General features: G+C 28.6%; 1 protein-coding gene, 1 long non-coding RNA gene and 1 other non-coding gene across 3 annotated transcripts in view; 2 read left to right on the top strand and 1 right to left on the bottom strand.

The window, feature by feature from the left end:
- Siz (Brefeldin-resistant Arf-GEF family protein schizo) overlaps nt 1–25,247 on the bottom strand; it is a 117,211-nt gene that overhangs the window by 85,030 nt on the left and 6,934 nt on the right. The window lies entirely within an intron of this gene.
- LOC141527450 (uncharacterized) lies at nt 944–23,845 on the top strand. The gene is made up of 3 exons (XR_012479202.1): nt 944–1,224; nt 23,210–23,431; nt 23,520–23,845. It is a non-coding gene; the product is annotated as an uncharacterized LOC141527450 (long non-coding RNA).
- Trnak-cuu (transfer RNA lysine (anticodon CUU)) lies at nt 4,953–5,026 on the top strand. Its single transcript has one exon. It is a non-coding gene; the product is annotated as a tRNA-Lys (tRNA).

Here is a 25,247-nt window from a genome sequence, read left to right as displayed (position 1 = left end):
TTTTTTCAACTAAATATACATTTATTTGGACTATTAAATATAAAATGAATATAGAAATTCTATTTTGACACTTTTTATTACCTAATAACTTTAATAGATGAAAAGGTTCCAATAGATAGGGTAGATTAAGTTTTTTTTTTTTAAATATGAATAAATATGAAAAATCAGATGAGTACTAAACACGATTAACAATAGATTATAAAATTTTTTATTTGGTGGTGTAAATTATTAACGTAATATTGCAAGCAAAATAAATTAATCTTAAAAATGTTTATTTACTTTTAATAAATATTTTTTAACTAGTAAATTTAATATTTCTCAAAAAAAACTATTTATTAAAATTTAAAAAATGATTGCTTATTAAATAAATTAATAAACTGCCTCTAAATAAGTTAATTTATTACCAATTACTAAACTCTTCTATGAATGTGCTGATTTGAGTATCACCATAATTAAAAAAAAAAAAACGTTTAATTACTTTTTATTCGATCTCGTAAAACTAATTATAAGTGCCATTTATTACATTAGTGGCAACAATAAAGAAACAATATTAATGACTTATCACCGATTGCGATATAAAAAACTAAAGTCAAAGACTTGTAAAAAGAATGTAAAAACAAATAGTGTAGATATATGAAGTAAAACTTGAGAGTGATATGTAATGGTCTTGGCTCTCGATTGTTTTCTTTACCTTGAGTGTGCTTTTTTAACTCTGACATGTGTGTAATCAGTTTAAACGCTCCCTGGAGGAGTATGTAGTAGCATCAACAGAGGATATCCAACACTATGACGATGTACTGTCTACATAATAACAACAACAAACTTTATCATTACTTTGTAGATAGACAATGTAATGATAAATGCATTTTCCATTTCAATTGAAATCACAATTAATAAACTAACAAAAGAGCTGTCTATTCATGAAAATACTCGGAAAAGTGATAATTTATTTTCCGTATAAACAAAAAAAATATATGTAGCTATATAATACGAAAGAAAAGAAGTGAAGATAAAAAGCTCTCTTGGTCTTAACATTCACATGGGCACTCTACTCGGAAAATCACAGAAGCCACACAAAGGAACTTGTCGTCGTCCACTCTGAGCGTCGCGACGCCGAGTCTCTCTTGGACTCCTTTACTACTTTCCCCTTTTCGTTCTCATTTTCAGTGCAACTGAGCCCGTCACATATAAAACTTGAGACCGTGGACAAAGCAATGGAAAATAGTAAGTGAAAAAAATAATAACAATAATAATAATAATAATAATAATAATAATAATAATAATAATAATAATAATAATAATAATAGCAGTAGTAATAATAAAAAAAAAGTCACAAACGAAAGAAAAAAATTTTTTAAATAAAAAAATAAAAACTAGACGTAGAAAAGCCGCGGAAAACGGAAGAGGATAAAAAAACGCGAGGGAAATGGCGTCGAGCTTTCCTCGTGAACGCGACCGTGCCGACTATTTCAGCTGAGAGAAGAAAGAGATGGAAAATTTATCTCTTTCACTTTTACTCTCTCTTCTCTCCTTTCATCTCTTGGTGGCTCCTTTGGGTGAATTTAGCTTGAGTGCGCGTGTGCGTCACATCGTACTACTGCTTTTGTGGTAAGCGCGCTTGTGCGAGGAAAAGCGATTGCAATTCACGTGTTATGTGATGTGACTATCATATATAGATTATGGGTGTATGCTATGGATTGATGTATGACATATCTGTGTTCAGAGATAGGTATATGTGTAAATATAAATATTTGAAAAGGGAGGGTAAGAGCTTTTTAATTTTTATATAAAAGCGAGACTGTTTTTGTTGTTAAAAGTTAGTCAACTTTTGTTTTTCAACTAACGGGTTATTTTTTTGTGACTTTTACTTCCAATACTAATTCAGAGATATATATGATTTTACTCTTAATAAAAAGTATGAATGTAATTGTAACAAACCTCTAAGATAAAGCTTAAATTTATTTAAAAATTTTGAAAAATTAGCTGAGCTGATGAAAAAAAACTTCATTAGATTCACAAGAAAATTTGGAACCATAAACATCATTTTTAAGAATTAAATCATATTGAATCTTGAAAAGTTTCTCAACTAAAAAATTTTTCTTGGATAAAAGGATATCTTACTTGAGATTTTTTTACTTAGATCAAGACAATGAAATTCTATAAAAACGATTAATAGTTCAAGATCGTTTTGCTTGAATTAAGTTCATTTTTCTGTAATTGTCTACTAGTTTCATACCTACAATAAACTTACTTGTTCATGAAAACAGAAAAGTAATGACAAAATAAATCATTTTATAGCAAAAATTTCAAAGTTTAGCAGTTAAAATAAATTGGTTAAGTCTGGACCACAAGATTGCAGCCGACTGTGTCTCAAAATGGCGGCAAATTTTTTATCATTGCTAAACTTATGGTGCAAGAAGTTTCATTTCAATAAAAAGTCTAAAAATTTATGATTGCAGTGGATTGTTAACTCAAAAAAATTTCAAGGAAGAAAAATAAATTTTTGTCATGACCTACGGAAATCCTTTTTTTTTTTTTTTTGTAAATATTAATAAATAACAATAAAGAATCCTTCCAAAAAGTGAAATTAGTTTGCGTTCAGTGAAACCAAGAGGGTATTTAAATTAAAAGAGCAAAATAGAAGACGAAATTGACGTTTAGAGAACCGAGAATACATGAAACGTAGAGCAGCGAATATGAGTAAAAAGTGGTAGAGATAAACGAGTAGTGAAATAGAATATGAGTGTTACAAGTTATATGTTATATATGTACGTATGGATAGGGGATGAAAGGAAAGGAAGAAAATTACAAAGTATAACGGTTGAAGAAGCAGAAAAGCACACGTGTAATAATTTAGACAACGAGCTCAAGGCAAGAAGAAGGGAGTAGGAACCAGGAAGTAGTTGGATTTGTGGGTGTATAAAGTTTAGTTTTTGATTGTTAGGATAGAATGAGATGGGAGAGGACACTAAAGAGTACAAGTAACAGTAAAGGTTAATTCAAAATGATGAGAGCATTAAGGATCTGGTTTTACAAAAAGCACCACGGCAAATAAAACTGAATCGTTATATTAATAGACAAGCACAAACATCAAAGGGATGCTGGAGGAAGGAAAGAGATAGCTTTATGAATAAAGTGCCCGATGTCCTGATCCTGTACCTTTGCTCTTTCTCTCTTTCCAACACTCTTGTTCGTTGGTTTGTTCATTGTCATTAATGTCCTCTTGGCGTGTATAATAGTAGTAGTGGATTCTGCGCATGATCTACTTAAAGCTTTTTACTATGTACGTACGTATGAGTAATACCAAAATGTATAATGTAAGTGTGTGAGAAAGAGATGAGTAGCAAAGCAGTAAAGCTTCTTTGTTCCAGTCTCGATTTCATGTACTTGTAGAATAGAATGGCTGTTCTATGGCTTTTGATCTCTTTCTTCCTTTTCCTTTACGTTATGTTACTACTCAGTGACTGTCACTATGACTGGGTTGTAATTTTTAGACCCTACCAATTAACTAAATTCATTTAACCCGTAACTACGTTTATTTTATCTTTACCAAAGTTTTTTAACGATCGATTTTGTTAAGTAGACAAACTAACGCTCGATTTGCTTTGATTATTTTTAAATTTGTATTTCATTTCTATTTAAATTATTGATTCATATACCGAATTTTTATTAATATTATTGTTACACAGAAAGAAAAATTTCTTGACTAGAGAACAAAATTCTTGGCTCAAGAAAATTTTTGGGTGCCTGAAGGAAGACCGAAGTTGTGTTGGCCAAAATAAAAATTTTTCTTTAAATTCTATTCTTGGTGGAAATAATTAATTCTTAATTCAAATGATCATGAATACTTGATACAATAAATTTTTATATTTGATCAAGATTTTTAGATACTTTAGGGAAGCAGCACTACCTACTTCAGGTGAGAAAAAAATTTTCTCACCTTGAGAAAATTTTTCTCTTGAATATTCTCTTGATGCCCAATTTATATTATTTTAGCGTGCAATTATACATATTGAATGAAAAAAAATGATTCAATATTATTTGATTTTCCTATTTGACATGTTAGTTAATAAAAATATTAATGAAAGTTTACTATCAAGATATTTAATTTTTTGGAGCAAGAGAAAAATTTTTTCAAGGCAAGAAAATTTACTTCTACCAATAACAAAATTTTTTGGAGCAAGAGGCTAAATTTTCTTCAAACGAGAAGATTTTCTTGACTTAAACGAATTTTTTTGAAAAATATTTAATATATAACGAATTTCAAGAAAATAATTAGGAAGAAAAATATTTTCTTGGCTCAAGTGAACCTTTTTTTGTGTGTACTTATACATTTATACTGTAATTAATGGAAATTTTTAGGTGAGTTATTTTTACCTGAAATTGAGTGTCTGTTAGATGAAAAATGTAAAATATGTGATGAGAAATCGACAAAAAAAAGTTATTGCCGAATCGGGTTCTTTTCTTTCATGTACTGAATACGTAAAAGGGGATATAAATAAAAGGATCAATTTTAAAATGTTTTATCACAACTCTGTATTTAAAAGTATTAAGGAAATTTATTTCGATCGCGCTCTTACGTACGAAGTATTTTAAACTTAAAGGATATTTATTTTTAATATTGAGATAAGAATAAAAAGTATAGTTCAAATGTTTGCATTGCAATAAATAATAAGCAAACTATTGATAAATAATTCTTGGTAAAAATTCAAAGGATAAAAAAAAAGGAGAGTTTCGGGGTTCTTGTAATTTAATTTAGCTAAAAGTACATTTGAAACTAGTGTGTTAGATGTATGGAGTAAATTTACGTTTTTACATTGCACGTGCACTTTTAGTTAAATTGAATTAAATAAATTTAAAGCTCTTGTTCTAAGCTGATTTTTTTCAGTACTTTGACTCCGAAAAATCATAACCTTCAGAACTTGTTGCAAATTTTAACCCTATGATCACAAGCCCGGCTAGCTCAGTACGGCAGGGCATGAGACTCTTAACCTCAGGGTCGTGGGTTCGAGCCCCACGTTGGGCGATGCTTTTTGGTATGGCATTAGCATTTCTTGTTCTCATTTTTCATTGTTTCTTTTCCGATTTATAGTATTCCATACTTGATTTTAAATTTTTCATTTCCGATTTTGTTTTTAAAATATTTTTTCAACGCTACAAATTATCGAATTTCTCTAAAGGGTCACCAGACCATTCAATAGTTGCAATTTGCCCACCAACTTGTTTCTCTACACGAAAAAAAAATTTTTCTTTAAGAATTACCGTTAAATCCACTGTAATTGTGGGACATTACGCAGCCCTTAACTTATTGTCATTTTTTTAATAAGAATTGTAAAAACACTCATTTGTTTTACGGTAGACTAGAAAAAATTTATAGAAAACCTACTAAAATTAACGATAAAAGGTGTTGAAAAAAACTTAAAATTATCTCACTTACCGACAAATGATCATCTGACAGACAAGTTCATCTGTCATCTGTCTCACGATGACCGTGAATTTAATAGTAATTTTCAAAAAAAATTTATTTCAGTGTAAACCGAAAATAATTTAATTTTTCATCTATTTGATAAAATTTTACTATTGCATTTGTTCCAACAATTTTGCACGTTTTTGGTCGGTTTAAGAAAACTATAAATTATTATTTTTCAAAGATTTTTTTAAAATTATTGTTTTTTGATAAACTTAAAAAAAAAACATGTGATATTTGAAAACAAATTTTATACATCATTTTTAAGGGTTAAAATCTTAAAAACTCGACACTTCCAAATAATTACCAAAAATCGTTGAGAAGCAGTTTAATTTTTTTTTTTCTAAAATCATTCCGAATTGTTCAGCATTCTGTATTTTTATAATTTTTTAAATTTTAACATTAGCGATAACTTATCTAGAATCTGTTTGAAACAATTAATTACAGAAATTATTCAACGATTAAAGTTTGAACAGCTACTAAAACAATATTTGGATACATACTTTATTTGGATCATTTTGTTGCATAAATTTATCAATAATGTCGATTAATTTATGCGAGGGTAGAAATTCATAATGAAGGGGTTTATGCCCTCGTTGAATATTCCAGAGCCAAACAAGGTCTCAAGGAGTCAGTTGTGTGCATGAGAGTTCAGTGGGAAAGTAGAATACCAGAGACATATCATATAACAACACCGCTTATAAATATATAAACGAAAGGAAGTTCTTATTATTCGACAATCTCGATTCTAACAAAGCCCCACTGAGGGAAATATTTTACCTATTTAGTTTCTCAATTTCCGTGGTTAGCTGTGCAGTTATGACCCGATTAATAACACAACAGATTTAATAGCTCTAAGCCTGATATGAATTATTACACTTACGCCAGATCCATCGCATTGGACTAATTAAAATTTATAAACGCGATCTTATAATAAATAAACATTAATTTCTTATTGTTATCGGACTTATGAATTTTAAAATAATTATAAATCATTTTTATTACATAAAATAAGTAAGCACAGACGGAAAAATTACAGTTCTTCATTTTCTTTGTTTGAGCCGTGTAATTGTGAGCTAACAATTTTTTTATTACACTTTTCCGGTCTTCAAAAAACTTTTAGTAAAATAAAAACAAAAAAATATAAAATAATGCAACAAAAGGATAAGGGGCGAGAGTTTTTTTGTACATCAAGAGTACTGGAAAGAAATTTTTTGTCACCTCGAGTCTTTCATGTTACGAGTAATTATCGTACGAGTCTTACGCGTCTCAAAGATTATTCTTATTAAAAATGTCTCGTGAGCATCAAATTTTTTAAAATTCTCTTTTTGTATCGTAAGAAAAATTGAAAATTAAAAAATAGAGATTGAAGATGTTAATAAATAAAAAAAAAAAAAACCCTTACCAGTTTAAAATTGTAATAGAGAAGCAAAAACTCAAACAAATCGCCTGGATAAAAAGTTTAAAATAAAAAGTCGCCAACTTAGAGATTTATTAAGCTTTGGATATTCATGACAGAGAATATTCAAAATTTTTTTATATTATGTAAATCCGCTTTCTTTGAGTGATAAAAAAAAAGACAAGATTTAGTCCCTAGTCCAATAAGTGATCTTGTAAAAAAAGATGAAAATATGATAAAATAAAATAAAAAGAGTAATATTTCTTTAAGATTCTTAGCTTTTAAATTTGAGGGGGAATCGTTTGCTTGATCTAGTCTTCACGGGCTCTGACTCCCTCACGGGCGCTGACTCAAAAGGTCTTGAAGGAACTCAGTAAAATAAAAGTCTCTCCCACGTTGCTACTGTTGTTGTTATATTACTTGTTCTTGTTCTTGAAATAGAAGTTACTACAGGTCTTTCGCACGTATACAGAATATATACTTTGCTAAAGGTTCTCTTACTCATACACACTTAAATACACCACGTAATTATTTCGACGCCATCAACCACGGTTAATTAGATTTAGTATAACTTTATTGTATAAACAGCTAAACCGAACAAAACAAATAATTTTCTTAGTCTGATAAAACAGTTACTGTTCAAATAAAAAGTAATCTGTCATCTGCACATTTCAAATATAAGCAAGTGGGTGTGCTCCATTCTCGTCAAGTCAATTTAATTTTTAACGTTAATTTTTAAACGTTATAATTGTCTTAACTAACAATCTACTTGATTGAGAAGAAGTATTATTGATCTAATAAAATTATTTTAAAAAGAACCGGTTGTCTTGATTCCAGAATTTCTGGTCGTCAAACTCGATTTGTTGGTTTGAGAAAATCTACAACTTCGATCAAGAGTGTGTCATCTTTCTGAGATGTAATCTAATTCTTCATTGAAAAACACGATTACATTGAAAAACAAGATTTCCTCAAACTAAGAATAATTTCATTTCTTTTTAAAATTTTATGTTATTGGCTCAGAAAAAAACTTCTCATTCAAAATACAAAAAAAAACCCTACTTGAACCCATTTTGAAACATATGTGAGATTCATTTTTGATGATATGGAAAATATCGGAATTCCGAGTATCATTGGTGTTCTTGAAACAAGTCGGTAATATCTTAAATCAATTTTACCGATTACCTTCATTAAAAAAATTATTCAAAATTATTTCATTTAAAAAATTATTGAACCAAATGTAGGTTATCTTATTTAAAAATAGTAAAGTGTTTGGTTTTAGACTAAAATTCTTGAATGATGAAATTTTTTTCTTCATTCAAAAATATTATTTTGACTCAAAAACAAATGTCTTGAATTAATTTAAACTAAAAATTTTGAGACAAAATTGAAATTTCATAAAGAATATTTTTTTCGAATCAAGTATTTTTTTGCTCAGTGCACGAAAAAAAATTCTCACACATTTTATTATAAAAATACGATAATAACTTAATTTTTTAAATAAATTTTCCTTTCTACAACGCCCTAATTATTCTATTATTTTTGTTCTTTTTTTGACATCAACGTTCAATTCTTTTCTTATTTATTTTCTCAAGTGATTACTAATTACTTTGTCTGGTTTCTGATCCATTAGCAACCCTCTACTCGTGAGACCGAGATTGTTGGCCGTAAGAAAAAACTTGAAATCCTGGTTCGTGTCGTCGCATATTTTTAATTAATATTCTAAGCCTAGTTCTCGGGACGGAAATATTTTCTACAGATTAAACTCATTATATTATATATGTATTATATGTATATAATACATCACAATAAATATCATATATAATATATATGTGAGCTAGAAATTTCAGCGATGCGTCTATTCTGGTGCAATAGCCATTCAGGCTTCAGCCCGTATTATTTATAGAACCTGAGGGTGTTACACCCTCGACTTTCCGTTTTCCTTCCTGTCTATCCCATGCACTCTTTACACCCTAACTCACTCACTTACTACACGTATATTGTTGTCTACTATCCTTTGTATTGATCGATAAACCTAAATACGTTGGAAAATATCGGCACATATTGTTCTTTTCAAATAGGATTTGAAAAACAATTAAGTCCAATAATAAAAGAATTTATTTAATATAAAAAAAAAAAAAAAAGCATTTATCTGAAAAATGAGCAAATTTATTAAAAATTTCGTAAAAGAAATTGAAAAAAAATTTTTTTAAAAGAAATATTTTTCTTAAGAAATTTAAACTCAAAGTTGTAACCAAATACTGTACAAAAAGGTACAAAAAAAGCAAAAGAAAGTTTTGTCGTAAAAAATTAAATTTTCTATAAAAATGTTCCCAATCAATTTTCCTGTATCTCTCATATTTCGAGCGGAATTTGAATTTAAAATAGAAATTTAGAGATAACAGAAGTTTAATTACAAATGTTGATATATTAAATTTTCTGTTAATGCATAAGTAGATAGATACATGTACTTTGTTACGTGTATGATTTTAACTAGTGTAAGTTTATAATATAAGTAATGTATAAAGGACGATATGAGCGTTTCATTAAAATGGGAATAATCTAGATGCCGTGTATGCCATGTATAATGCATCATGTGTAATATGTATATGTATATGTATATCATTATATGGACTCTTTGAACTACTGTAAAGTCGAAACGCAACGTCAGTCTCGGTGTCTTGTCTTTATATTATATATAAGTAAGAATGTAGAACTTGGCTTGACTACTTACTTTATTTTCTTTGAGAAATTTAATGATACTATGCGGAGTGGATTTTCTCAAAAGAATAAGTCATTCTTAAGTAAGTAAAGGTAAAAAGCAAAGGTAAAGGTAAAGCGCTCAAAGTGAGAAGATGCCGAAGCAAATAGCAATAATATTAATAAAGTTGGAGAATTTTCTTTCTTTTTTTATAATTTTACGTTTACGATAGAACTTTTAAAATGTAATGAAATTATTTTTGATGGAATCTTTTACTGAAATTTTAAATTGAACATGATTCTTTACTAAATGGTACGGTCGATAAATTTTAAATAGATGCAAAGATTTGTAATTGTAAAAAAAATTAAGTAAATATAAATATATTTTCAAATAGAAAAAAAGAAAGTTTATTTTAAATTAAATAATTTTTTTTATGAAATTCGTACAAAATAAATTATGAGAAATCAAGAGTACTCGGAAAAATCATTAAAATTTTTACTCTCACAATAAAATTTTATTTAGAATATTTTTAATTTCTAAGTGAAATTAAATTTTTAAAGAAAAAAAAATAACAAAACTATTAAAGCTCATCTTGTAATGAATATTAAAAAAATATACGTGTAATAAAAGAATATTTATATATTATCAACAATAGCATTATATTAACTCGAGCGAACAGCAAGTAATTCATCTGGCATTATAGCTCCAACATCATAACTCATAACAGGTCTTATAAACTTTGTCATGCATACATTTTATTTATATGTTTTCAATTCACTTTAACCCTCCTCTATCTTACTCTTTTTTTTTATTTTTCATATTTTCATTATCATCATTGTTATTATTATTATTTTTTAAACCATTCAAACTCACCCGTGGGGTCTCGTCTCACTACACTGTCTAACTTTAGCATCTCTAATTCGAGATGTAGACATTAAAGTCTACGTGAAACTAAACTATATAAAGCCCTCCGTTTCGTTGTTTTTTTTTTTTTTTTTTTCCAGCCAACAAACCTTCATATTCATTATTCATTATACATATGGGGTATTCCATGCCAAGTCGACCACTTTTGACCCCGACCCTTTTCGATTTGGCCGAAAGTTTTCCATCCTTTTCTACCCTATAAAAAACGGTTCTCAGAATTTTTTTGAATTTTTTTACCTAACTCCAAAAAAGTTATGAATTTTTCAAAAAAATGGCTTTTTTATTTTCAAATAGCCATAACTTTTTCAAAACTAAACATTTAGATACCTTTTTTTTTTTTTTAATTTTTGTTTTTAGATGTACTTTCCGATAAAAATATTAAAAAATTTTTGTAAGTCAATACATATGGAATTTTTCAGTTTTTGACAAAAATCAATGATTTTTCGAAGTTCGACATTTTTTTTTAATTTTTTTCTAAAATAAACTTTAATCAATTCCACAGTTATCCCTGTAGAACCCAGATTGGGCCGATTTCTCTTTCTATTTTTTTATTCAATTGAAAAAATATTGTTAAATTTTCAAAAATGGAAAAAAAATTTTTTTTCATAAATTTTATTTATATAATGAGATAAATACAATTCAACGATTTTACGGCATTACATTCACAATTTAGAGGCTTCATCGATGACTGTAATTTGTAAGATCAATAATTGATGCAGCTAAAATTAATTACTTTTCTCTCTGTCGTTTAAATATTTTACAAATTCTGTGTTCATTCGAATTCGAAAAGTTTTTAACTAGTAAACAACCATTTTTGTCCGGAATTATACAATGTAGTTGTTGAGTTCCTGTAATCGGTTTCGTTTTCAAAAATCGATCATTTAAATCATTTACTGCTGTGTCATAATCTTCTTCTGGGGAAAACTTCACTATAATATTCGGCAAGTTATCCGGTGCAGAAGCCCATTCAAAAGTTCTTCTGGTGTCGTTATTTGTTTGTCTACCGCGAGTTGGAGACTTGCTCTCGCTGCAAGTCGTTTGAGAATACCACCGATTCCATCACACGGACCTTTCCCATGGGCAGTCGCAAAAAAATGTCATTCAGCAGGAATATCAAAATCATCTTCGTGGTAATATAAATTTACAAAGTTTTTAAAGTTTTTAAATTGTTGAGGAGCTCCATCAGAAAAATAATAAATCTTGTTACAACGTTCAGGAAGACTTTTCACGTAATCAGTTATTATTTCGATGAAAACATGAACAGCAACAGCATCATGTTTGTTAGAATCTGAGATAATTACTAAACTTTTGTGTTCAAGTTTGTTATTTACTGTATAATAAATAACGACTGGAAAAACTGTTGCCTGATTATTATTCCAGTGAAAACCAGCTGCCGCATTTTGTACTACGAAGGCATAATTTTCTGCAAAATCACAAATAATAACGTATTCGTTTGGTTTCAATGTTTCTTTCAATGTCTTCAAGAATTGGGCTTGCTCCTTAGCAATGAACGAATGAGGTAGAAGAATTTCTAACTCACTACAAAATTTTTCCACAAATTCTTCTGTAGGCTTAATAATAGTTTCTAAACTACTTCTCGGTTTTTATATCCAATATTTATATGTAATATTCTCGATTTCCCGGTCCTCAAAACATTTTAGTAAAATTTTACTCAACTCATCGACCCCAGGACAGTTTTTACATCCACCTAAATAACACTGAAAAGATGGATTTTCACATATAATCATGCTCAAGTAATCGCTGTAGTGTTTAATGGGCTTTTCTGTGTTCCTTGTCAAAGAATAAATATTTGCACCTAAAATAACAGTAATTTAGTAAACTTAAAATTCACGCATTTATAATTATTAATTAATTTGATAATTACCAAGCATCATTAACTTCACGTTTTGATGAATCGTACACACGCAGATGGTGTGTGTTCCACTTGCCCCTGCTAACACACAATGTTTTGGTCGCAAAGAAGCGAATTTTGAAAATCCAATTCTCTCGGTAGGATTTATTTCACAGAAACATTGGTATAATTCTTTTAAGTTAAACAGGATAAGTCTTTTTTGGACGTGTATCCGATTACCATCATCACTTCAAATTGATACAAAGTCTTTCATACCGGGTATTTGAGCACTATACTCATCATCGTTGTAAAAATTTTCAACTTTTAATTTTACCTGATCAGTAATTGTCCTCCCTATACAAAAATGTTGAGTAATTTAGTTTTCAAGTGTATTTAAAACATCGATTTTACGCTACCCATACCTAATTTCGATTCAGGTGTAGAAAGTAAACCCGTTTCTTCAACCAAATTTTTGCTACTCTTGACAAATGTCTTGATGTATTCATAGTTTCACAAATACGTCTCTCACTCCATTTTACAGGTAATAATGTTAAAATTTGTATTTTCAAAGACTTATCAGTTTCTTTATCGTTGAATTTATCATACAACATTTTAATTAGAGAGCGAAAATTTTCACCATCGTCATCAATCGATTCTTCATCTGAAGAAGAAAGCAAAACTTTTTAAAGCTGTCGGATACACGATTTATTTTATTGTTCAAAAATTGATTATCATTCAATTTCTTCGATGGAATCGGTGATTGATTTAACAATTCTAATGCATGGTTTATTACGGGTAATTGAGTTGCAGCGCTAACTTGGGATCCTGAGCTTGATTGTGATGCTTTGGGTTCGCTATCAAATGACATGGAACCTTAAAAATAATAGTGAAACATATAGCTACTAGAAATGTATTCAAGTAACGTATAAATAATTAAAAAAACTTACGGAATGATAAGGATAATGGGAGATCCATGGCAGTTGTATTACTATCATTATCAGCCTGATCATTGTTGTCATTATTGTCACTATAGTTGTCTTCACGGTCACTTACATCAGCATTAGGATCATTACGAGCATTTGTTTGTTGCTTCACTAACTCTGAAGCTTTTTTCGACGTGAACTGCATAATAAATAATTATCATCTAATCCTAACGTTACTTTCATAATATCAGTCGCCGGACGTAAACCAATTTTTTTAAAATGAGATTCCAACTCAAAAGGATTACAACACCGATCAAATATCTTTTTGACGCCATAAAGACAAATTAAAAGCGCTTATAAACTAGAGAAATTATTTATTTATACAACAAATGTAATGACAATCTTTTATAAAACACTAGATTGCACAAAAGATTTATAGGTTATGTTTTAGATCTCAAAATGAAAAAGCCGCACTTTTAATCAAAACATACTAGCTTATAGCATCTAGTTTACTGGCTATAGGTAAGTCGATAATTGTTATCCCTAGTTTATCGATCTAATTGATATATTAAAATTTGAATCTTACTAAATACAGTCATCGATGAGGCCTCTAAATTGTAAATATAATGCCGTGAAATCGTTGAATTGTATTTATCTCATTATATAAATAAAATTTATGAAAAAAAATTTTTTTTCCATTTTTGAAAATTTAACAATATTTTTTCAATTGAATAAAAAAAATAGAAAGAGAAATCGGCCCAATCTGGGTTCTACAGGGATAACCGTGGAATTGATTAAAGTTTATTTTAGAAAAAAAAATTAAAAAAAAATGTCGAACTTCGAAAAATCATTGATTTTTGTCAAAAAACTGAAAAAAATTCCATATGTATTGACTTACAAAAATTTTTTAATATTTTTTATCGGAAAGTACATCTAAAAACAATAATTTAAAAAAAAAAAAGGTACCTAAATGTTTAGTTTTGAAAAAGTTATGGCTATTTGAAAATAAAAAAGCCATTTTTTTGAAAAATTCATAACTTTTTTGGAGTTAGGTAAAAAAATTCAAAAAAATTCTGAGAACCGTTTTTTATAGGGTAGAAAAGGATGGAAAACTTTCGGCCAAATCGAAAAGGGTCGGGGTCAAAAGTGGTCGATTTGGCATGGAATACCCCATATGCATATTCACACATCATTGTCTTTCCAGAAACTGTTTAAAATTATAATTCTAATTCCCATTCTGGCTGAACTAATTCTTAACAGCTTACATCTGTAAAAGACATTTCCGGTTTGTTTCTACTTATATTTTACTGCCGGTTCAAATTAAAGAATTATCGCCTCTGAAAATTTTTATTTATTCAATGATAATTAGTAGATAATTTTTGATTTTTTATTTCAACAAATATAAAAAAGTTACTTAAGGCAAGAACATCTTTTGGAAAATCTAAGAAGAAAGAAGAAATTTTTTTGAGCTAAAAAAAAATTTTTTTTTTAGTATATAAGTAAACGTGTAAATTTATATTGATAAAAAATAACAAGAAAAATAAAAGTAAGTCATTATTTGTTAAACAAGGTATAAAATAATATCCCATATAAGATCGTAATCGAGCGATAAATCTGTCAAGCAGCTTAAGAAAGTGATGATTAAAATTAACCAGCAACGACAAACATCAACAAGCTTACAAGTATTCAATAAATAAAACTAAATTCAAGCTACTTAACTTATTTTAATAGTATATTACACACCGAGGGAAGTAAAGTAAGAAATGTCTCAGATCACATGTAATTGTTGGCCGAGGCGAAGCCGAGGTCAACAAACATGTGATCTGAGGCTTTCTTATTTACTTCCCGAGGAGTGTATACTATTTTTTTCCCTGACGAAGGTGTAAAGCGGAAACTTTGTTTAGCGCAGCGGGGCTAAAGTTGACGCTTTACACCCGGAGGGGAAAAAAGATAATTTTCTCATAACGTAGTACGTACAAAAATTAGTGACGTCTACTTTTACTTGTACACGTAATTTAACAGAAATAAAAAATCTCGAGTCATAAATCACAGCATTGGTTTTTCTCAACTCAAAATAAAATTCAAGTCATAGTCAAGCATCTGTAGATATAATATTTAATGTAAAGTGTAGCAAGACAAAAAACAAAAAAAAAAAAGCAGAAGGAGGAACCTAAAAAATGAAGAAGAAAATATTGCCCCTCAACTTACATTGAGTTTTAAATTTATTTAAGATTTGAAGAAAAAATTTAAAATTATTATATAAGCAGAGGGAATTTAACAAAATCTACAAAACTTGACACGTGTCATCCAGAACCTCGCCTCTTGAAGACCCTCCACATCAACATGTGATGGTCCTACTACTACTACATAACATTCAAAAGACGGGATCTTTGCCTACCTACTATACGGTATGTATGTGACAGAGTTAGAAAAGAGAGGGCTAGCTGAAAGTATAATAAAATTAAACTGTAGTGTAGAACAAGATGGACGTATAAGTACATACAAGGCCCCCCAGCTCGTAAATAAATAAAAGTACTACCACCCGATTGGGGAATCCCTGGCTCGGGTATTATTCAGCGTAGTATTCAGTACCTGAGCTCTACTCCAAAAACTCTTCTGCAAACAGCCTACCGAGGATAAGGATAAGTTCTAAGTTTAACTTTTAAGAGGAGGAGGATTCAAGTGCCCAGTAAAGAATCTCAGGAAATTAAGTGCCGGGTAAAAAATTAAAACCGTAAAAAAATTATGTGGAAAGAATTTGTGGGTACATTTTTATGTGTTTTGCGAAAGACAATAAAAAAAAAAAGAAGTAAAGATTTAATGAATTAACGGGAAAGTAAATAACGTTTTTGAAAATTGGAAACACAGCTCTCTACATGCATACATTGTATGCAAAAGGGAGTTTTTATGGGGAAAAATGAAAACGTATTGGCGTTTGGTTTTTTAATTAGAGCGTTCTGGTGTAAAGAACTGTTGAAAATAATGATGATAATGGTAATGACAATGGTAACGGCTACAGCGAGAGCGAGACGAGTGAATAGAGAGTAGATAAACCGATAGGGATGGATTAACGAGAGATATGTGGACAGATGAAACATACCAATTCACATGCCACCAACAGATGCTGGAAATATGTGTGAAATGCATCAGTTGACAATGTGTTTCAAATTCTGGGCTGGCTAAAAAAGTCACACAGTTTTCTTCATACTAGTTTATTTGAATTGGCGTTTTAAAGGACACTATATGATTGCCGAGAATTACAAATTATGAGTGAAAAAATTTTTTGACTTAATGACTTTTTGATATTTTACATCGCAATGTCTCTAGTTTAGGTACTTTTGAATTAATTAAAAAAAGAATATTACTATGAAACAATTACCAATAATTTTATGGACCAATTTGAAGAAAAGAACTTACAGAACCAATAAGCTATACAAAACTCCTCTAAAAACTTAACATAAAAAACTGACTTTCACAATAAAATATATAAAATGATAAAAAGATACATATTCAGATCAATATCTATCTGGTGATACCAAATTTAGATTCCAGTATTATTAAAAAAAATAAAAAAATCCACTAAAACTTGTGTACTGATTTATGGTCACGGGGAGCAATAGTTGAATGATCAAAAATTTAAGAAATAAATAAAATCAATTTAATTATAAAAATCCCTTCTTAAAAAAAAAAAATTCTCACAAAATTTTTCTTATTCTCTTAATTATTTAGATGAGTAGAAATTTGAATAGTGCGCGCCTTAATTTAAACTAATTATGAATCGTGGCCCGTTTTTGCGAGTTTCGATCTAAGACTGACTTCAAGACTTTCATGTATTTTTATTCAGAGGATAAATTGACTGTCACTAAAAAAATATCAAACTGTAAAAAGAGAAAATTTTAATTGCGAATAGAAACCCTTTTAATAAAAAAAACCTACCCGTCACGAAATTTTTGTTATTCTTTAAATGATAAGGATTAATGTTTGATGTGAACCACTTCACATTTACAAAAAAAAAAAAAAAATAAATAAATAAACAAATTTCATCGGGCGTGAAATTCAAATCTATTTATAACTACTCTTCAAAGTTATCATAATAAATTAACTATTGCTAAAAACCATACGAAACCTTAAAAAAGCAAAAATTCAGGTCAAGACCTTTCCAATGATGCTAAATTTAACAAAAAAAAACCATTATATCATATAAGTACACCAGAGACAAGATTTTTTCTTTATTCTCTTAATTATTTAAATTGTGCGTTTTTAGTTTTTCGTTTTTTTGAGTTGTACGCTTTAATTTAAGTTAACCTGTACGATACGAGAAAATTAAAATTTAAAGAATGTAGTGAAGGAGAAGAAAAATATGGGAAGTTAGAATTAAAGATGTTTTTTTTAAGGGCTTAGAAAACATGACTTGACCTTTTGGATGTATAAAATTTTCTACTGGTTTAAAAAAAAAAAAAAATATTTATAAGTTATTATTTTTTCAAGCCTGAGAAAAAATTAAAAAAAAAAGAACAATATTTTTAAAACTTAATTGTAATTTTTTTTTAATCAGTTTGCAACACTTGACTTGAAGTTAACCAATGGCCAACGGATAATTGAATAGTTGTTTGTGATCTTTAAAAGCAGGGAAAAAAATACCCCGTAGGGAGTACGAGTATACGGAAGAGTAGCGAAAAATATAGAGAACTTGAGAATAAGTGAAGCCTTCCTGCAAAAGCTTTACGATCAGATTACTCATTCATCCATGGACGTTAAAAAACCGGAGGGGACTTTTAACTATTGAGTTTCTATATAGCTTTTTTATATTTATATTTAACATCCAATCAATCGATTATCGTTAATTTTAGTTTAGCTAACTTTTACTTCATTTTTCATTTTATTATACTTGAGTTTATTTATAGAAAATAATTAGATTGTAAAGTTGGATATTGATTCCTATAATCAATTCTAAAAACCTTATAATTTATAATGCTTTTTCAGAGATGGTTTTAGAGTAAATTTAAAATAGATTGTGTGATATTGGAAAAGTAATTACTGGTGTAATATATTTTCAGATAGATAATTTGTTGGTTTGTACTGAATGTGTTTGCAAATTCAACTGTTGTAGATGCCTTAGTGCAGTGTCTAAATAGAGTGAAGAGAAAAAGAGGTATAAGTATCAAGATCGATAGAAGCTATTCCACAAACTCGGAGCCTGAAGGTCGAGATGACCTGATCAATTTCTCTCAATACACTCTATTTCTATTTGTGAATATCGAACCTTGGGGAAGGGTTTAATTCTAGATTAACAAGTTGCAATGATTCGCGTCGATAAATTATTCAGGGCTTCAAGTGGAAATTTTTTTTACAACGAATATGTGCGAAATCATGAATGAAAAATTTCTTATATTTAAAAAAATAACAATTATTGGATGAATTTTTCACCTTTATTTGTGTAAAAACGTTATAAATACTCGTACATTGAAGGTAGCATAACCTCAGATAAGTGTTATCAAATTGAATTTAAGTTTTGAAATATATTTTTTTATCATTTTTGTCAAGTTTGACAATCTATTAATAATTGTTTAGTTTCACGGTTCACAATATTAAAATCCATAAAAATTATGTTCAAAATTAATTTTTTTTTTTAGAGTTCACCAAAAATTGAATATTGAAAAAAAAAAGAGAGATTTTCAGAAATGTAAATTTTTCCAATAAAAAAAATTTTTGAAAAAATATTGACATTTTTTAGAGTTTTTTTAATTGTTTGATTTTCGCGTAAAATACGGAAAAAAGATGCCAGAATTTACAAGACTTATATAGGCACATTTTATCAACAATTTTTGGTCGACATCAAATTTTTAGTAACATCAAAAACTTTATAACTTATTGAAAAATTTATTTCTACAAATTTTTATAATCATTATTGTAAGCCTGACGTAAAATATAATAATAAAAATACTTCTGAATTTTTTTATGCCAAAATGTTAATCTAAACAGCCACTAAAATATTTTTGATCAAAAGTTAAGTAAATATAATTTTTTGTTAAAATATTTCAATATTATACTGCATCATAAACTTTTGATAAGGCATCATGATATAAATTTTTTACAACGACTGCGGTTACGATAACAGTATGAAAAATATTCATTGAGCCTTTTATAAAAATAGCGACAATAATTCACGTTATTCAATCGGGATAAAAAAAGCCCGAGACGAAACCTTAAAGCAATGACGACAATAGGGAAGCTTAGAGTGGAATATTTTTGCATAACGTACATCACAGTACAGCATGTAAGTATATTATACATTGTAAGCTGGCGATCGTTTTCCTATACTCAGGCGTAGGCACGTAATTGCATCACGCTTCTTAGATATAGATATAATAAGCATATGAATAACATTTATCAATGATACTGTAGGACATAAACACCTGGATATTTAATGCACGTTTAAGCAATCAATAATTACAAATGCTGTTTTATTTAAATAACTTTCCTTTCTAATTTATAAACTTTTAGTGATCTCTTTCATACATTCCTCCAGAGTTATTAATTTATTTACTTTTTCTGTAAAAAAGTGACTAATATTTGAGTTGTTAATCATGCGATAATGTTTTTTTTTGTCATGCGGTACGCGGAAGATTATTTTTAATGAGGATTGGCGCATGGTACGGCTGCGTCGAAGCGATAAGTAGGAAAATTCTGGCGATTGTTGTACAATGAGTGGAAAAATTATCTTTCCTCGTTTTCAATAAATTCACTTCGTGCTCTATCGAAAATATTTTAAATTTTATTGTTCTTACAATTATTATGCATGATTGGTTATTTAGAAACGTAATTTGTAAAATTTTATTTTGATATGCGATGAAGTTTTTTAATCTGTGAAAGGTGAAGGAGTGTTCTTTACTGATTTAATTTCAATAGAATTTATAGTAAAATTGATGTGAAAGTGATTGCGTCTGCTCATAAAACGTCACCGATTTTCATTAAAATTAGGTTATGAAATCCAGGTTCGATAATCGCTTATTTCAAGTATTTTCTATTACATATTTTTAGTTACGAAAAATTTTAAGTTTCCAAGCAAGAAAAATAATCAAAATTTTGAAATTAAATTCTGAGCAAAGTATTAAAGATACGAACAAACATACAAAAATTGAATTAAAATTTCAATTCCTATATACTGTAGAAAAATTCATCCTTTGAAGGTAATAATAATTTTTTAAAAAATAATTTCAGTTCGATAACTTGCTTATTATAGATATTATCTTAAGGAGTTTTATTTAGGGCACGGCTACATCTCTTTTAATTCTGTACTAAACTTGAAAATCTAAATACCATGTCAAAGTTTATATTGATAATACATTCGACTATGTAACTAACTGGATAGCGCTTTTGGCTACGAATGTGTTAGTGCAACGAGCAAAACTTGCTCGCCGACACACGAGTATCAAAAAATCTTTTTAAGTTACCTTTCTTAGTAAAATATTGAAAATGCGAAAAAATTTACAAAAATTTATTTGGAAATCAAGCAAAATCACGTTAAATTTCATATATTGAAATTTACAGTTTTTTGTAGCAGTTAAGTTCATTTAAGTTAATTTCATCAACTCGAGAGTAATTTACTAAAAACATCAAAAATTTTTCACAAATAACGTCTGCTTTTCATACTTCTAATAGCTATAACTTAAAATGAAATTTCATAATTCAGCCCTCAAAAAATATACGAGAAAAAATTAAAATTATCACATCTTAATCCAAAACCAGATTTTGATATTTTCACTTTGACAATTTAGCATTTAAAAACTTACGAAGTTACATCGTAAAAATTCGAATGTTTACTACTTTTATAATCATTTTCACGATGGAACATCGTAAATTTTTAAATAAAAATAATGAAAGCGAATTTTGAAGTCTGATCCTGGATTAAGATGTGACGACTTTAATTTTTCCTACAATTTTGTTTCTGTGTAATAAAATTTTCTAGATCAATCCCGTAACATAAAATAAATGAAAAAATAACTCGACAACTTTCCATACATAAATTTGTAGATAAATTTAGGGAAGCATAAAATGCCGTGACTTTTCGTCCTCGCTCAACAATTGAACTCGAGTAGAGCAGGACTTACTCCTTGAGCCTTCACTCGGTTTTTGGCACAGTCTCCGTCAACTCAGGCACGTTTTTTTTATTTTTCCTTTTATTCCATTCGTATTCAACCACGTACCTATTTTAGAGAGTTTTTTACGGACGTCGTCGTCCCCTCATTACCTTCCTTCAGATTAATAAGCAATGATATGTCTTGGCGAGGTTCTTGAACAACCAATGTAATATATAAGGGGACTACTCTCAAGACCTGCATATATTCATACATGTGTGATGTGTGCTCATGCCTATGTGCCCATACATTATTATTATACCTACGCTATACGCGACTAAGTAATATAAAGAAAAGTAGTCGAGCCCTAGACACTGCTAGTAAAAGTACACATGCCCACATTTACACATATGTATATATATTTTTACAAAGTGTAAGTGTATGAGACTCTTCAGGGTACATGACACTTTGGCCTGGCCTCACCTTGCGCCTTTCGTCTACCCCATCACGTCTACATTCATTTTTAGCCGTCAGAATATCCACTCAAGCTGCAGTTGCTGCGGTGGGAACAGAAACATACATATATGTGTATATTTTCATGCGTATACACATATATGTTCATTTGTAATAGTAACACAGAACACAGCCTTAGTATAATATGTATATATGTACTTAACATTACACATAATGTGCGCTCGCCACGACGCTACATTTCACTCCGACTTGAGCACATATATTCACTTCTTATTCTTATTCTTTTTATGCTTTATTCTAGACATTGCCTTCTCCTCCTTAACCTTTTTTTTACATAAATATATACATGCATGTTACATATTTTTTCTCGACTCAATCCTTTATGGTTACTGCAGTATGTCTTAACTGCACTGCAGCGTAAATTACGCGATAGTTTGATAGTTTTCACTGGCGACAATGGTAGATACCGCGAGAATATACATTTGTTTATATCTTGCGGCTTTTTAATCCTTACTACTGTTTTTTTTTTTTTTTTTTTTTTTTTTCCCCTCTAAGAATGGTGAACTTAACATAATACACTGTCAACAGAATTTATTTGGAGAAAAGAAGTCAGATTCACAATTTTTTAGAAATAAACAATTATATGACTGTTTGAGAAAATTTAATATTTACTTACACAGTATTTTATATGCCATTTTTTAAATGCAAGTGTCTTATTAAATTTCAATAAATTATTCTATCAGTGTATGTAGATAAATTTTCAATAAATCATCTCATAATTATACAAATTAATGATTTTGATAGGCCATTAAAATTTTTAAATTACACCATTCAAAAAATAATGTAACCAATATCTGACAATTTCATTGGTTTCATTTAAAATATAAATTAGTAGTACTAAGAAAATATAAAAAAAAATGTTCATATTTTTTTTTTTAATTTTTATAAGTGGAATTTGTTAAAACACTCCTTGTAATAACTAATTTCTTTTTTACTTTAATAATCAATGTTATTGTTATGATAAATATTATTTTAACATATTAAAGCCGACTTCAACTGCAAAATAATCAAACTACTAATGCAATGCAATGTAATATACAGTAACATATCCACAGGTACTAACTAAACTAATACAGTTTATATTGCATTATGTGGATGGTGTGTATGGTGTTATAGTGGGTTTAAATTAATGTGTGTTGTGTTAGGAAAAACCGGTCGTGAGAGTTTCCTCTGGTCACGCCCGTGATTTAATCACGGTTAATTTAATTCCGTGAGACATACTTATACGTGTAATCAAATCATAACAACAGATTTTAGATAATTAATTAGATTGTGAAAATTATAAATTAATTTTGCTTGTTATTTTTAAACTCAAAGTATTACGTTATTTACAGGTTAATTTTTTTAAATATATATATATATATTTATTCGGGTTTGGGAGCTGTAGTCAATAATGATATGGTCTAAAGTATCAAATTTCAAAAGCCTTAAAAAATGTGTAAAATAGTCTTACACCAGAAGGTGGAGCTAAATTGACCGTCAAAGGACACATGTTGAGTTTATGGCCCGATACATTTCTACGAATCTATAAATTTAAAAAAAATATTATTTATTTGGTAATTTTTTATTTAATTTTTCAAAATGAATTTGTTTCTGTGAAATTAATTGATGGACAATAAAAATAAAATTACTTTTTTATTTCAGATGAAAGAAGAAATAATAAGGGTCAAAGGACCGGATTTGGCTACAACTATTTTCGAACATAAAAGGACCTTGTATCGTTCCTTGAGGAATGTGTAAAATAATAATACTAATTCTGTTATGAGGACAATTGAAGCATTTTTGAATACGATAGAAATGTTTGGGATCAATTTTTCTTGTATTCTATCGACTATAAATCCCATTTATTGTATGAATGATCAAAATTATTCGTGTTTAAAATTGGCCTTAGATTTTACAGAAATAATTCATGTCTCTAGTTAAATGTTATGTACCTTTAAAGTAAAAAATTTGGACTTTTTGCAACTAAATTTTATTCAATTTGAGTTTTACAATAAATTTTCAGATAAAATGTATTTCTTCATAAAAATTACATATGAAAATTTTTTGTTAAGTTTTTGCAGACTTTTTTTTACAAATTATCTCATATTGTGATATAATATAAAATTAAACGTGAAACATTGCTATTTTTAGCACTATTTAAACGATATGCGTGTTAAATAACACTAAATAAAACAATCAATAAATGTAATAGGTAATAGGAAATAACGATTAAAAAAATAAAAGAATAAATGTGATTAAAACATTGATTTAAAGCGGGTGATGTTTGATGATATTAATGATTAGTGCCCTTCGGGGTGACTGTCGAACGTTGAACTCGCAGGTTAATTGAACGTTAAAAGATGGCTTATGACCTAGCGCTATACCGACAACAAGCTACAAGGCATCGTATATAATCTATATTGATTGGTTATCGTGATAACGCGATTTATTACCGTTTATCGACTTTCAAATCTACACACATCACTGCCAGTTGTAGGTACATCATTTTTATTAATAAATAAAATGAAAATAAATTTTTACAGCTTATGACAATTAGTTGTTGATAAATACTTTACTTTGTTTTCTTTGAGCACGATTTATGTTTTAAGTATTAGAAAATACATGGTTTATCTACAGCAATTTAGATTATTACTTTTTCTTGAATTTCATGAACAATTATTGCTTGTAACTATCACGATACCCCGAGAATTTATGTATGTATGTAGAAAAGATACTATCTGAGTGTACATGCGATTGAGAGAAAAAATATGTAAATCCCCAGCAAGTAAATTTTATTTTTTAATTGTATCAATTTTTCCAACAAGCAATTAATGCAAAATTTTTTTAAATTATTGGAGCATTTAATACATTAGAACGTAACGATGTCAGTAATTGAAATTAAACATATTTTAATTGATAAATTATATGGCTTTTAATTAAAAGAAAATTAATTTATTCAGATGTCTTCGCTTTTTGCAATAAAATTCTTCAACTAGAAACGATGAACATAAATAAATAAATTATTTTTAGTTTTTAAAATCATTTATCACTATTTTCTGGAATTTAAATCAGTTATATTTTAGAGTAGAATTGATCTGCACTGAATTTTGCTAGATAGTTTTGACAAATAAAAGACATTTTTCCGACAGTATTTTTCATCTGAGGTAAAACACCAGAGTCAGGTGATCCTCTAAAATCCATAATCTTAATTTAACGCGACTAATGAAAACTAATCTAGAGTTTCTCACATAAAATATACTGGCGGATTTTTAGTGTGACAGAAACTTAAATTCAAGAGAACGATAATAAAATTTAACTATTTTCCGTCAGGAATTAGTGCACCAACATAAAACTTAATTTCACACTAAAATTCGAGTTACTTTATTGTTT

This window comes from Cotesia typhae, unplaced genomic scaffold, assembly GCF_013202065.1.
Source record: "Cotesia typhae breed Kobodo isofemale line unplaced genomic scaffold, CoteBio_Ctyphae contig_4, whole genome shotgun sequence".
Classification (NCBI taxonomy): Eukaryota; Metazoa; Arthropoda; class Insecta; order Hymenoptera; family Braconidae; genus Cotesia; species Cotesia typhae.
The sequence above is the reverse complement of the archived record's forward strand: the minus strand, read 5'-3'. Positions and strand labels throughout refer to the sequence as shown.